The following is a 12179-nucleotide window of genomic DNA, read 5'->3' as shown; positions in this document are numbered from 1 at the left end:
GACGAATTAACACACAATTTGCGTCCATATGAAATACTCTGGATTCCCTGCATTGTCCTTCTAAATCGAGATACGTTTCTACGGAAACGATAGGATTTTCTTTGGGGTTCCGAGTATCTCTTTTCCGATGCATTATTCTTCCTTTACTGCATCCATCGCTCCCTCACATTGACGAATTAACACACAATTTGCGTCCATATGAAATACTCTGGATTCCCTGCATTGTCCTTCTAAATCGGGATTCGTTTCTACGGAAACGACAGGATTTTCTTTGGGGTTCCGAGTATCTCTTTTCCGATGCATTATTCCTCCTTTACTGCATCCCTCGCTCCCTCACATTGCCGAATTAACACACAAATTGCGTCCATATGAAATGCTCTGGGTTCCCTGCATTATCTTTCTAAATCGAGATACGTTTCTACGGAAACGATAGGATTTTCTTTTGGGAGTCGAGTATCTCTTTTCCGATGCATTATTCCTCCTTTACTGCATCCCTCGCTCCCTCACATTGACGAATTAACACACAATTTGCGTCCATATGAAATACTCTGGATTCCCTGCATTGTCCTTCTAAATCGAGATACGTTTCTACGGAAACGATAGGATTTTCTTTAAGGTTCCGAGTATCTCTTTTCCGATGCATTATTCCTCCTTTGCTGCATCCCTCGCTCCCTCACATTGACGAATTAACACACAATTTGCGTTCATATGATATACTCTGGATTCTCTGCATTGTCCTTCTAAATCGAGATACGTTTCTACGGAAACGATAGGATTTTCTTTGGGGTTCCGATTATCTCTTTTCCGATGCATTATTCCTCCTTTACTGCATCCCTCGCTCCCTCACATTGACGAATTAACACACAATTTGCGTCCATATGAAATACTCTGGATTCCCTGCATTTCCTCCTAAATCGAGATACGTTTCTACGGAAACGATAGGATTTTCTTTGGGGTTCCGAGTATCTCTTTTCCGATGCATTATTTCTTCTTTACTGCATCCCTCGCTCCCTCACATTGACGAATTAACACACAATTTGCGTCCATATGAAATACTCAGGATTCCCTGCATTGTCCTTCTACATCGAGATACGTTTCTACGGAAACGATAGGATTTTCTTTGGGGTTCCGAGTATCTCTTTTCCGATGCATTATTCCTCCTTTACTGCATCCCTCGCTCCCTCACATTGCCGAATTAACACACAATTTGCGTCCATATGAAATACTCTGGATTCCCTGCATTGTCCTTCTAAATCGAGATACGTTTCTACGGATAAGAGAGGATTTTCTTTGGGGTTAAGTGTATCTCTTTTCCGATGCATTATTCCTCCTTTTCTGCATTCCTCGCTCCCTCACATTGACGAATTAACACACAATTTGTGTCCATGTGAAATACTCTGGATTCCCTGCATTGTCCTTCTAAATCGAGATACGTTTCTACGGAAACGATAGGATTTTCTTTGGGGTTCCGAGTATCTCTTTTCCGATGCATTATTCCTCCTTTACTGCATTCCTCGCTCCCTCACATTGAAGAACTAACACACAATTTGCGTCCATATGAAATACTCTGGATTCCCTGCATTGTCCTTCTAAATCGAGATACGTTTCTACGGAAACGATAGGATTTTCTTTGGGGTTCCGAGTATCTCTTTTCCGATGCATTATTCTTCCTTTACTGCATCCATCGCTCCCTCACATTGACGAATTAACACACAATTTGCGTCCATATGAAATACTCTGGATTCCCTGCATTGTCCTTCTAAATCGGGATTCGTTTCTACGGAAACGACAGGATTTTCTTTGGGGTTCCGAGTATCTTTTTTCCGATGCATTATTCCTCCTTTACTGCATCCCTCGCCCCCTCACATTGCCGAATTAACACACAAATTGCGTCCATACGAAATGCTCTGGGTTCCCTGCATTATCTTTCTAAATCGAGATACGTTTCTACGGAAACGATAGGATTTTCTTTTGGGAGTCGAGTATCTCTTTTCCGATGCATTATTCCTCCTTTACTGCATCCCTCGCTCCCTCACATTGACGAATTAACACACAATTTGCGTCCATATGAAATACTCTGGTTTCCCTGCATTGTCCTTCTAAATCGAGATACGTTTCTACGGAAACGATAGGATTTTCTTTGGGGTTCCGAGTATCTCTTTTCCGATGCATTATTCCTCCTTTACTGCATCCCTCGCTCCCTCACATTGACGAATTAACACACAATTTGCGTCCATATGAAATACTCAGGATTCCCTGCATTGTCCTTCTAAATCGAGATACGTTTCTACGGAAACGATAGGATTTTCTTTGGGGTTCCGAGTATCTCTTTTCCGATGCATTATTCCTCCTTTACTGCATCCCTCGCTAACTCACATTGTTGAATTAACACACAATTTGCGTCCATATGAAATACCCTGGATTCCCTGCATTGTCCTTCTAAATCGAGATACGTTTCTACGGAAACGATAGGATTTTCTTTGGGGTTCCGAGTATCTCTTTTCCGATGCATTATTCTTCCTTTACTGCATCCATCGCTCCCTCACATTGACGAATTAACACACAATTTGCGTCCATATGAAATACTCTGGATTCCCTGCATTGTCCTTCTAAATCGGGATTCGTTTCTACGGAAACGACAGGATTTTCTTTGGGGTTCCGAGTATCTCTTTTCCGATGCATTATTCCTCCTTTACTGCATCCCTCGCTCCCTCACATTGCCGTATTAACACACAATTTGCGTCCATATGAAATACTCTGGATTCCCTGCATTGTCCTTCTAAATCGAGATACGTTTCTACGGATAAGAGAGGATTTTCTTTGGGGTTAAGTGTATCTCTTTTCCGATGCATTATTCCTCCTTTTCTGCATTCCTCGCTCACTCACATTGACGAATTAACACACAATTTGTGTCCATGTGAAATACTCTGGATTCCATGCATTGTCCTTCTAAATCGAGATACGTTTCTACGGAAACGATAGGATTTTCTTTGATGTTCCGAGTATCTCTTTTCCGATGCATTATTCCTCCTTTACTGCATCCCTCGCTATCTCACATTGACGAATTAACACACAATTTGCGTCCATATGAAATACTCTGGATTCCCTGCATTGTCCTTGTAAATCGAGATACGTTTCTACGGAAACGATAGGATTTTTTTTGGGGTTCCAAGTATCTCTTTTCCGATGCATTATTCCTCCTTTACTGCATCCCTCGCTCCCTCACATTGACGAATTAACACACAATTTGCGTCCATATGAAATACTCAGGATTCCCTGCATTGTCCTTCTAAATCGAGATACGTTTCTACGGAAACGATAGGATTTTCTTTGGGGTTCCGAGTATCTCTTTTCCGATGCATTATTCCTCCTTTACTGCATCCCTCGCTAACTCACATTGTTGAATTAACACACAATTTGCGTCCATATGAAATACCCGGGATTCCCTGCATTGTCCTTCTAAATCGAGATACGTTTCTACGGAAACGATAGGATTTTCTTTGGGGTTCCGAGTATCTCTTTTCCGATGCATTATTCCTCCTTTACTGCATCCCTCGCTCCCTCACATTGACGAATTAACACACAATTTGCGTCCATATGAAATACTCAGGATTCCCTGCATTGTCCTTCTAAATCGAGATACGTTTCTACGGAAACGATAGGATTTTCTTTGGGGTTCCGAGTATCTCTTTTCCGATGCATTATTCCTCCTTTACTGCATCCCTCGCTAACTCACATTGACGAATTAACACACAATTTGCGTCCATATGAAATACTCTGGATTCCCTGCATTGTCCTTCTAAATCGAGATACGTTTCTACGGAAACGATAGGATTTTCTTTGGGGTTCCGAGTATCTCTTTTCCGATGCATTATTCCTCCTTTACTGTATCCCTCGGTCCCTCACATTGCCGAATTAACACACAATTTGCGTCCATATGAAATACTCTGGATTCCCTGCATTGTCCTTCTAAATCGAGATACGTTTCTACGGAAACGATAGGATTTTCTTTGGGGTTCCGAGTATCTCTTTTCCGATGCATTATTCCTCCTTTGCTGCATCCCTCGCTCCCTCACATTGACGAATTAACACACAATTTGCGTTCATATGATATACTCTGGATTCTCTGCATTGTCCTTCTAAATCGAGATACGTTTCTACGGAAACGATAGGATTTTCTTTGGGGTTCCGATTATCTCTTTTCCGATGCATTATTCCTCCTTTACTGCATCCCTCGCTCCCTCACATTGACGAATTAACACACAATTTGCGTCCATATGAAATACTCTGGATTCCCTGCATTTCCTCCTAAATCGAGATACGTTTCTACGGAAACGATAGGATTTTCTTTGGGGTTCCGAGTATCTCTTTTCCGATGCATTATTTCTTCTTTACTGCATCCCTCGCTCCCTCACATTGACGAATTAACACACAATTTGCGTCCATATGAAATACTCAGGATTCCCTGCATTGCCCTTCTAAAACGAGATACGTTTCTACGGAAACGATAGGATTTTCTTTGGGGTTCCGAGTATCTCTTTTCCGATGCATTATTCCTCCTTTACTGCATCCCTCGCTAACTCACATTGACGAATTATCACACAATTTGCGTCCATATGAAATACTCTGGATTCCCTGCATTGTCCTCCTAAATCGAGATACGTTTCTACGGTAACGATAGGATTTTCTTTGGGGTTCCGAGTATCTCTTTTCCGATGCATTATTCCTCCTTTACTGCATCCATCGCTCCCTCACATTGACGAATTAACACACAATTTGCGTCCATATGAAATACTCAGGATTCCCTGCATTGTCCTTCTAAATCGAGATACGTTTCTACGGAAACGATAGGATTTTCTTTGGGGTTCCGAGTATCTGTTTTCCGATGCATTATTCCTCCTTTACTGCATCCCTCGCTAACTCACATTGACGAATTAACACACAATTTGCGTCCATATGAAATACTCTGGATTCCCTGCATTGTCCTTCTAAATCGAGATACGTTTCTACGGAAACGATAGGATTTTCTTTGGGGTTCCGAGTATCTCTTTTCCGATGCATTATTCTTCCTTTACTGCATCCATCGCTCCCTCACATTGACGAATTAACACAGAATTTGCGTCCATATGAAATACTCTGGATTCCCTGCATTGTCCTTCTAAATCGGGATTCGTTTCTACGGAAACGACAGGATTTTCTTTGGGGTTCCGAGTATCTTTTTTCCGATGCATTATTCCTCCTTTACTGCATCCCTCGCCCCCTCACATTGCCGAATTAACACACAAATTGCGTCCATACGAAATGCTCTGGGTTCCCCGCATTTTCTTTCTAAATCGAGATACGTTTCTACGGAAACGATAGGATTTTCTTTTGGGAGTCGAGTATCTCTTTTCCGATGCATTATTCCTCCTTTACTGCATCCCTCGCTCCCTCACATTGACGAATTAACACACAATTTGCGTCCATATGAAATACTCTGGTTTCCCTGCATTGTCCTTCTAAATCGAGATACGTTTCTACGGAAACGATAGGATTTTCTTTGGGGTTCCGAGTATCTCTTTTCCGATGCATTATTCCTCCTTTACTGCATCCCTCGCTAACTCACATTGTTGAATTAACACACAATTTGCGTCCATATGAAATACCCTGGATTCCCTGCATTGTCCTTCTAAATCGAGATACGTTTCTACGGAAACGATAGGATTTTCTTTGGGGTTCCGAGTATCTCTTTTCCGATGCATTATTCTTCCTTTACTGCATCCATCGCTCCCTCACATTGACGAATTAACACACAATTTGCGTCCATATGAAATACTCTGGATTCCCTGCATTGTCCTTCTAAATCGGGATTCGTTTCTACGGAAACGACAGGATTTTCTTTGGGGTTCCGAGTATCTCTTTTCCGATGCATTATTCCTCCTTTACTGCATCCCTCGCTCCCTCACATTGCCGTATTAACACACAATTTGCGTCCATATGAAATACTCTGGATTCCCTGCATTGTCCTTCTAAATCGAGATACGTTTCTACGGATAAGAGAGGATTTTCTTTGGGGTTAAGTGTATCTCTTTTCCGATGCATTATTCCTCCTTTTCTGCATTCCTCGCTCACTCACATTGACGAATTAACACACAATTTGTGTCCATGTGAAATACTCTGGATTCCCTGCATTGTCCTTCTAAATCGAGATACGTTTCTACGGAAACGATAGGATTTTCTTTGATGTTCCGAGTATCTCTTTTCCGATGCATTATTCCTCCTTTACTGCATCCCTCGCTATCTCACATTGACGAATTAACACACAATTTGCGTCCATATGAAATACTCTGGATTCCCTGCATTGTCCTTGTAAATCGAGATACGTTTCTACGGAAACGATAGGATTTTTTTTGGGGTTCCAAGTATCTCTTTTCCGATGCATTATTCCTCCTTTGCTGCATCCCTCGCTCCCTCACATTGACGAATTAACACACAATTTGCGTCCATATGATATACTCTGGATTCCCTGCATTGTCCTTCTAAATCGAGATACGTTTCTACGGAAACGATAGGATTTTCTTTGGGGTTCCGAGTATCTCTTTTCCGATTCATTATTCCTTCTTTACTGTATCCCTCGCTCCCTCACATTGACGAATTACACACAATTTGCGTCCATATGAAATACTCAGGATTCCCTGCATTGTCCTTCTAAATCGAGATACGTTTCTACGGAAACGATAGGATTTACTTTGGGGTTCCGAGTATCTCTTTTCCGATGCATTATTCCTCCTTTACTGCATCCCTCGCTAACTCACATTGACGAATTATCACACAATTTGCGTCCATATGAAATACTCTGGATTCCCTGCATTGTCCTCCTAAATCGAGATACGTTTCTACGGAAACGATAGGATTTTCTTTGGGGTTCCGAGTATCTCTTTTCCGATGCATTATTCCTCCTTTACTGCATCCCTCGCTCCCTCACATTGACGAATTAACACACAATTTGCGTCCATATGAAATACTCAGGATTCCCTGCATTGTCCTTCTAAATCGAGATACGTTTCTACGGAAACGATAGGATTTTCTTTGGGGTTCCGAGCATCTCTTTTCCGATGCATTATTCCTCCTTTACCACATCCCTCGCTAACTCACATTGACGAATTAACACACAATTTGCGTCCATATGAAATACTCTGGATTCCCTGCATTGTCCTTCTAAATCGAGATACGTTTCTACGGAATCGATAGGATTTTCTTTGGGGTTCCGAGTATCTCTTTTCCGATGCATTATTCTTCCTGTACTGCATCCATCGCTCCCTCACATTGACGAATTAACACACAATTTGCGTCCATATGAAATACTCTGGATTCCCTGCATTGTCCTTCTAAATCGGGATTCGTTTCTACGGAAACGACAGGATTTTCTTTGGGGTTCCGAGTATCTCTTTTCCGATGCATTATTCCTCCTTTACTGCATCCCTCGCTCCCTCACATTGCCGAATTAACACACAAATTGCGTCCATATGAAATACTCTGGGTTCCCTGCATTATCTTTCTAAATCGAGATACGTTTCTACGGAAACGATAGGATTTTCTTTTGGGAGTCGAGTATCTCTTTTCCGATGCATTATTCCTCCTTTACTGCATCCCTCGCTCCCTCACATTGACGAATTAACACACAATTTGCGTCCATATGAAATACTCTGGATTCCCTGCATTGTCCTTCTAAATCGGGATTCGTTTCTACGGAAACGATAGGATTTTCTTTGGGGTTCCGAGTATCTCTTTTCCGATGCATTATTCCTCCTTTACTGCATCCCTCGCTCCCTCACATTGCCGAATTAACACACAATTTGCGTCCATATGAAATACTCTGGATTCCCTGCATTGTCCTTCTAAATCGAGATACGTTTATACGGATAAGAGAGGATTTTCTTTGGGGTTAAGTGTATCTCTTTTCCGATGCATTATTCCTCCTTTTCTGCATTCCTCGCTCCCTCACATTGACGAATTAACACACAATTTGTGTCCATGTGAAATACTCTGGATTCCCTGCATTGTCCTTCTAAATCGAGATACGTTTCTACGGAAACGATAGGATTTTCTTTGGGGTTCCGAGTATCTCTTTTCCAATGCATTATTCCTCCTTTACTGCATCCATCGCTCCCTCACATTGAAGAACTAACACACAATTTGCGTCTATATGAAATACTATGGATTCCCTGCATTGTCCTTCTAAATCGAGATACGTTTCTACGGAAACGATAGGATTTTCTTTGGGGTTCCGAGTATCTCTTTTCCGATTCATTATTCCTCTTTTACTGCATCCCTCGCTAACTCACATTGACGAATTAACACACAATTTGCGTCCATATGAATTACTCTGGATTCCCTGCATTGTCCTTCTAAATCGAGATACGTTTCTACGGAAACGATAGGATTTTCTTTGGGGTTCCGAGTATCTCTTTTCCGATGCATTATTCTTCCTTTACTGCATTCATCGCTCCCTCACATTGACGAATTAACACACAATTTGCGTCCATATGAAATACTCTGGATTCACTGCATTGTCCTTCTAAATCGGGATTCGTTGCTACGGAAATGACAGGATTTTCTTTGGGGTTCCGAGTATCTCTTTTCCGATGCATTATTCCTCCTTTACTGCATCCCTCGCTCCCTCACATTGCCGAATTAACACACAAATTGCGTCCATATGAAATACTCTGGGTTCCCTGCATTATCTTTCTAAATCGAGATACGTTTCTACGGAAACGATAGGATTTTCTTTTGGGAGTCGAGTATCTCTTTTCCGATGCATTATTCCTCCTTTACTGCATCCCTCGCTCCCTCACATTGACGAATTAACACACAATTTGTGTCCATATGATATACTCTGGATTCCCTGCATTGTCCTTCTAAATCGAGATACGTTTCTACGGAAACGATAGGATTTTCTTTGGGGTTCCGAGTATCTCTTTTCCGATTCATTATTCCTTCTTTACTGCATCCCTCGCTCCCTCACATTGACGAATTACACACAATTTGCGTCCATATGAAATACTCAGGATTCCCTGCATTGTCCTTCTAAATCGAGATACGTTTCTACGGAAACGATAGGATTTACTTTGGGGTTCCGAGTATCTCTTTTCCGATGCATTATTCCTCCTTTACTGCATCCCTCGCTAACTCACATTGACGAATTATCACACAATTTGCGTCCATATGAAATACTCTGGATTCCCTGCATTGTCCTCCTAAATCGAGATACGTTTCTACGGAAACGATAGGATTTTCTTTGGGGTTCCGAGTATCTCTTTTCCGATGCATTATTCCTCCTTTACTGCATCCCTCGCTCCCTCACATTGACGAATTAACACACAATTTGCGTCCATATGAAATACTCAGGATTCCCTGCATTGTCCTTCTAAATCGAGATACGTTTCTACGGAAACGATAGGATTTTCTTTGGGGTTCCGAGCATCTCTTTTCCGATGCATTATTCCTCCTTTACCACATCCCTCGCTAACTCACATTGACGAATTAACACACAATTTGCGTCCATATGAAATACTCTGGATTCCCTGCATTGTCCTTCTAAATCGAGATACGTTTCTACGGAATCGATAGGATTTTCTTTGGGGTTCCGAGTATCTCTTTTCCGATGCATTATTCTTCCTGTACTGCATCCATCGCTCCCTCACATTGACGAATTAACACACAATTTTCGTCCATATGAAATACTCTGGATTCCCTGCATTGTCCTTCTAAATCGGGATTCGTTTCTACGGAAACGACAGGATTTTCTTTGGGGTTCCGAGTATCTCTTTTCCGATGCATTATTCCTCCTTTACTGCATCCCTCGCTCCCTCACATTGCCGAATTAACACACAAATTGCGTCCATATGAAATACTCTGGGTTCCCTGCATTATCTTTCTAAATCGAGATACGTTTCTACGGAAACGATAGGATTTTCTTTTGGGAGTCGAGTATCTCTTTTCCGATGCATTATTCCTCCTTTACTGCATCCCTCGCTCCCTCACATTGACGAATTAACACACAATTTGCGTCCATATGAAATACTCTGGATTCCCTGCATTGTCCTTCTAAATCGGGATTCGTTTCTACGGAAACGATAGGATTTTCTTTGGGGTTCCGAGTATCTCTTTTCCGATGCATTATTCCTCCTTTACTGCATCCCTCGCTCCCTCACATTGCCGAATTAACACACAATTTGCGTCCATATGAAATACTCTGGATTCCCTGCATTGTCCTTCTAAATCGAGATACGTTTATACGGATAAGAGAGGATTTTCTTTGGGGTTAAGTGTATCTCTTTTCCGATGCATTATTCCTCCTTTTCTGCATTCCTCGCTCCCTCACATTGACGAATTAACACACAATTTGTGTCCATGTGAAATACTCTGGATTCCCTGCATTGTCCTTCTAAATCGAGATACGTTTCTACGGAAACGATAGGATTTTCTTTGGGGTTCCGAGTATCTCTTTTCCAATGCATTATTCCTCCTTTACTGCATCCCTCGCTCCCTCACATTGAAGAACTAACACACAATTTGCGTCTATATGAAATACTATGGATTCCCTGCATTGTCCTTCTAAATCGAGATACGTTTCTACGGAAACGATAGGATTTTCTTTGGGGTTCCGAGTATCTCTTTTCCGATTCATTATTCCTCTTTTACTGCATCCCTCGCTAACTCACATTGACGAATTAACACACAATTTGCGTCCATATGAATTACTCTGGATTCCCTGCATTGTCCTTCTAAATCGAGATACGTTTCTACGGAAACGATAGGATTTTCTTTGGGGTTCCGAGTATCTCTTTTCCGATGCATTATTCTTCCTTTACTGCATTCATCGCTCCCTCACATTGACGAATTAACACACAATTTGCGTCCATATGAAATACTCTGGATTCACTGCATTGTCCTTCTAAATCGGGATTCGTTGCTACGGAAATGACAGGATTTTCTTTGGGGTTCCGAGTATCTCTTTTCCGATGCATTATTCCTCCTTTACTGCATCCCTCGCTCCCTCACATTGCCGAATTAACACACAAATTGCGTCCATATGAAATACTCTGGGTTCCCTGCATTATCTTTCTAAATCGAGATACGTTTCTACGGAAACGATAGGATTTTCTTTTGGGAGTCGAGTATCTCTTTTCCGATGCATTATTCCTCCTTTACTGCATCCCTCGCTCCCTCACATTGACGAATTAACACACAATTTGTGTCCATATGATATACTCTGGATTCCCTGCATTGTCCTTCTAAATCGAGATACGTTTCTACGGAAACGATAGGATTTTCTTTGGGGTTCCGAGTATCTCTTTTCCGATTCATTATTCCTTCTTTACTGCATCCCTCGCTCCCTCACATTGACGAATTACACACAATTTGCGTCCATATGAAATACTCAGGATTCCCTGCATTGTCCTTCTAAATCGAGATACGTTTCTACGGAAACGATAGGATTTACTTTGGGGTTCCGAGTATCTCTTTTCCGATGCATTATTCCTCCTTTACTGCATCCCTCGCTAACTCACATTGACGAATTATCACACAATTTGCGTCCATATGAAATACTCTGGATTCCCTGCATTGTCCTCCTAAATCGAGATACGTTTCTACGGAAACGATAGGATTTTCTTTGGGGTTCCGAGTATCTCTTTTCCGATGCATTATTCCTCCTTTACTGCATCCCTCGCTCCCTCACATTGACGAATTAACACACAATTTGCGTCCATATGAAATACTCAGGATTCCCTGCATTGTCCTTCTAAATCGAGATACGTTTCTACGGAAACGATAGGATTTTCTTTGGGGTTCCGAGCATCTCTTTTCCGATGCATTATTCCTCCTTTACCACATCCCTCGCTAACTCACATTGACGAATTAACACACAATTTGCGTCCATATGAAATACTCTGGATTCCCTGCATTGTCCTTCTAAATCGAGATACGTTTCTACGGAATCGATAGGATTTTCTTTGGGGTTCCGAGTATCTCTTTTCCGATGCATTATTCTTCCTGTACTGCATCCATCGCTCCCTCACATTGACGAATTAACACACAATTTGCGTCCATATGAAATACTCTGGATTCCCTGCATTGTCCTTCTAAATCGGGATTCGTTTCTACGGAAACGACAGGATTTTCTTTGGGGTTCCGAG

The sequence above is a fragment of the Schistocerca nitens genome, chromosome 2 (assembly GCF_023898315.1).
Source record: "Schistocerca nitens isolate TAMUIC-IGC-003100 chromosome 2, iqSchNite1.1, whole genome shotgun sequence".
In the NCBI taxonomy this organism is placed as follows: Eukaryota; Metazoa; Arthropoda; class Insecta; order Orthoptera; family Acrididae; genus Schistocerca; species Schistocerca nitens.
Note: the sequence above shows the minus strand (reverse complement) of the source record.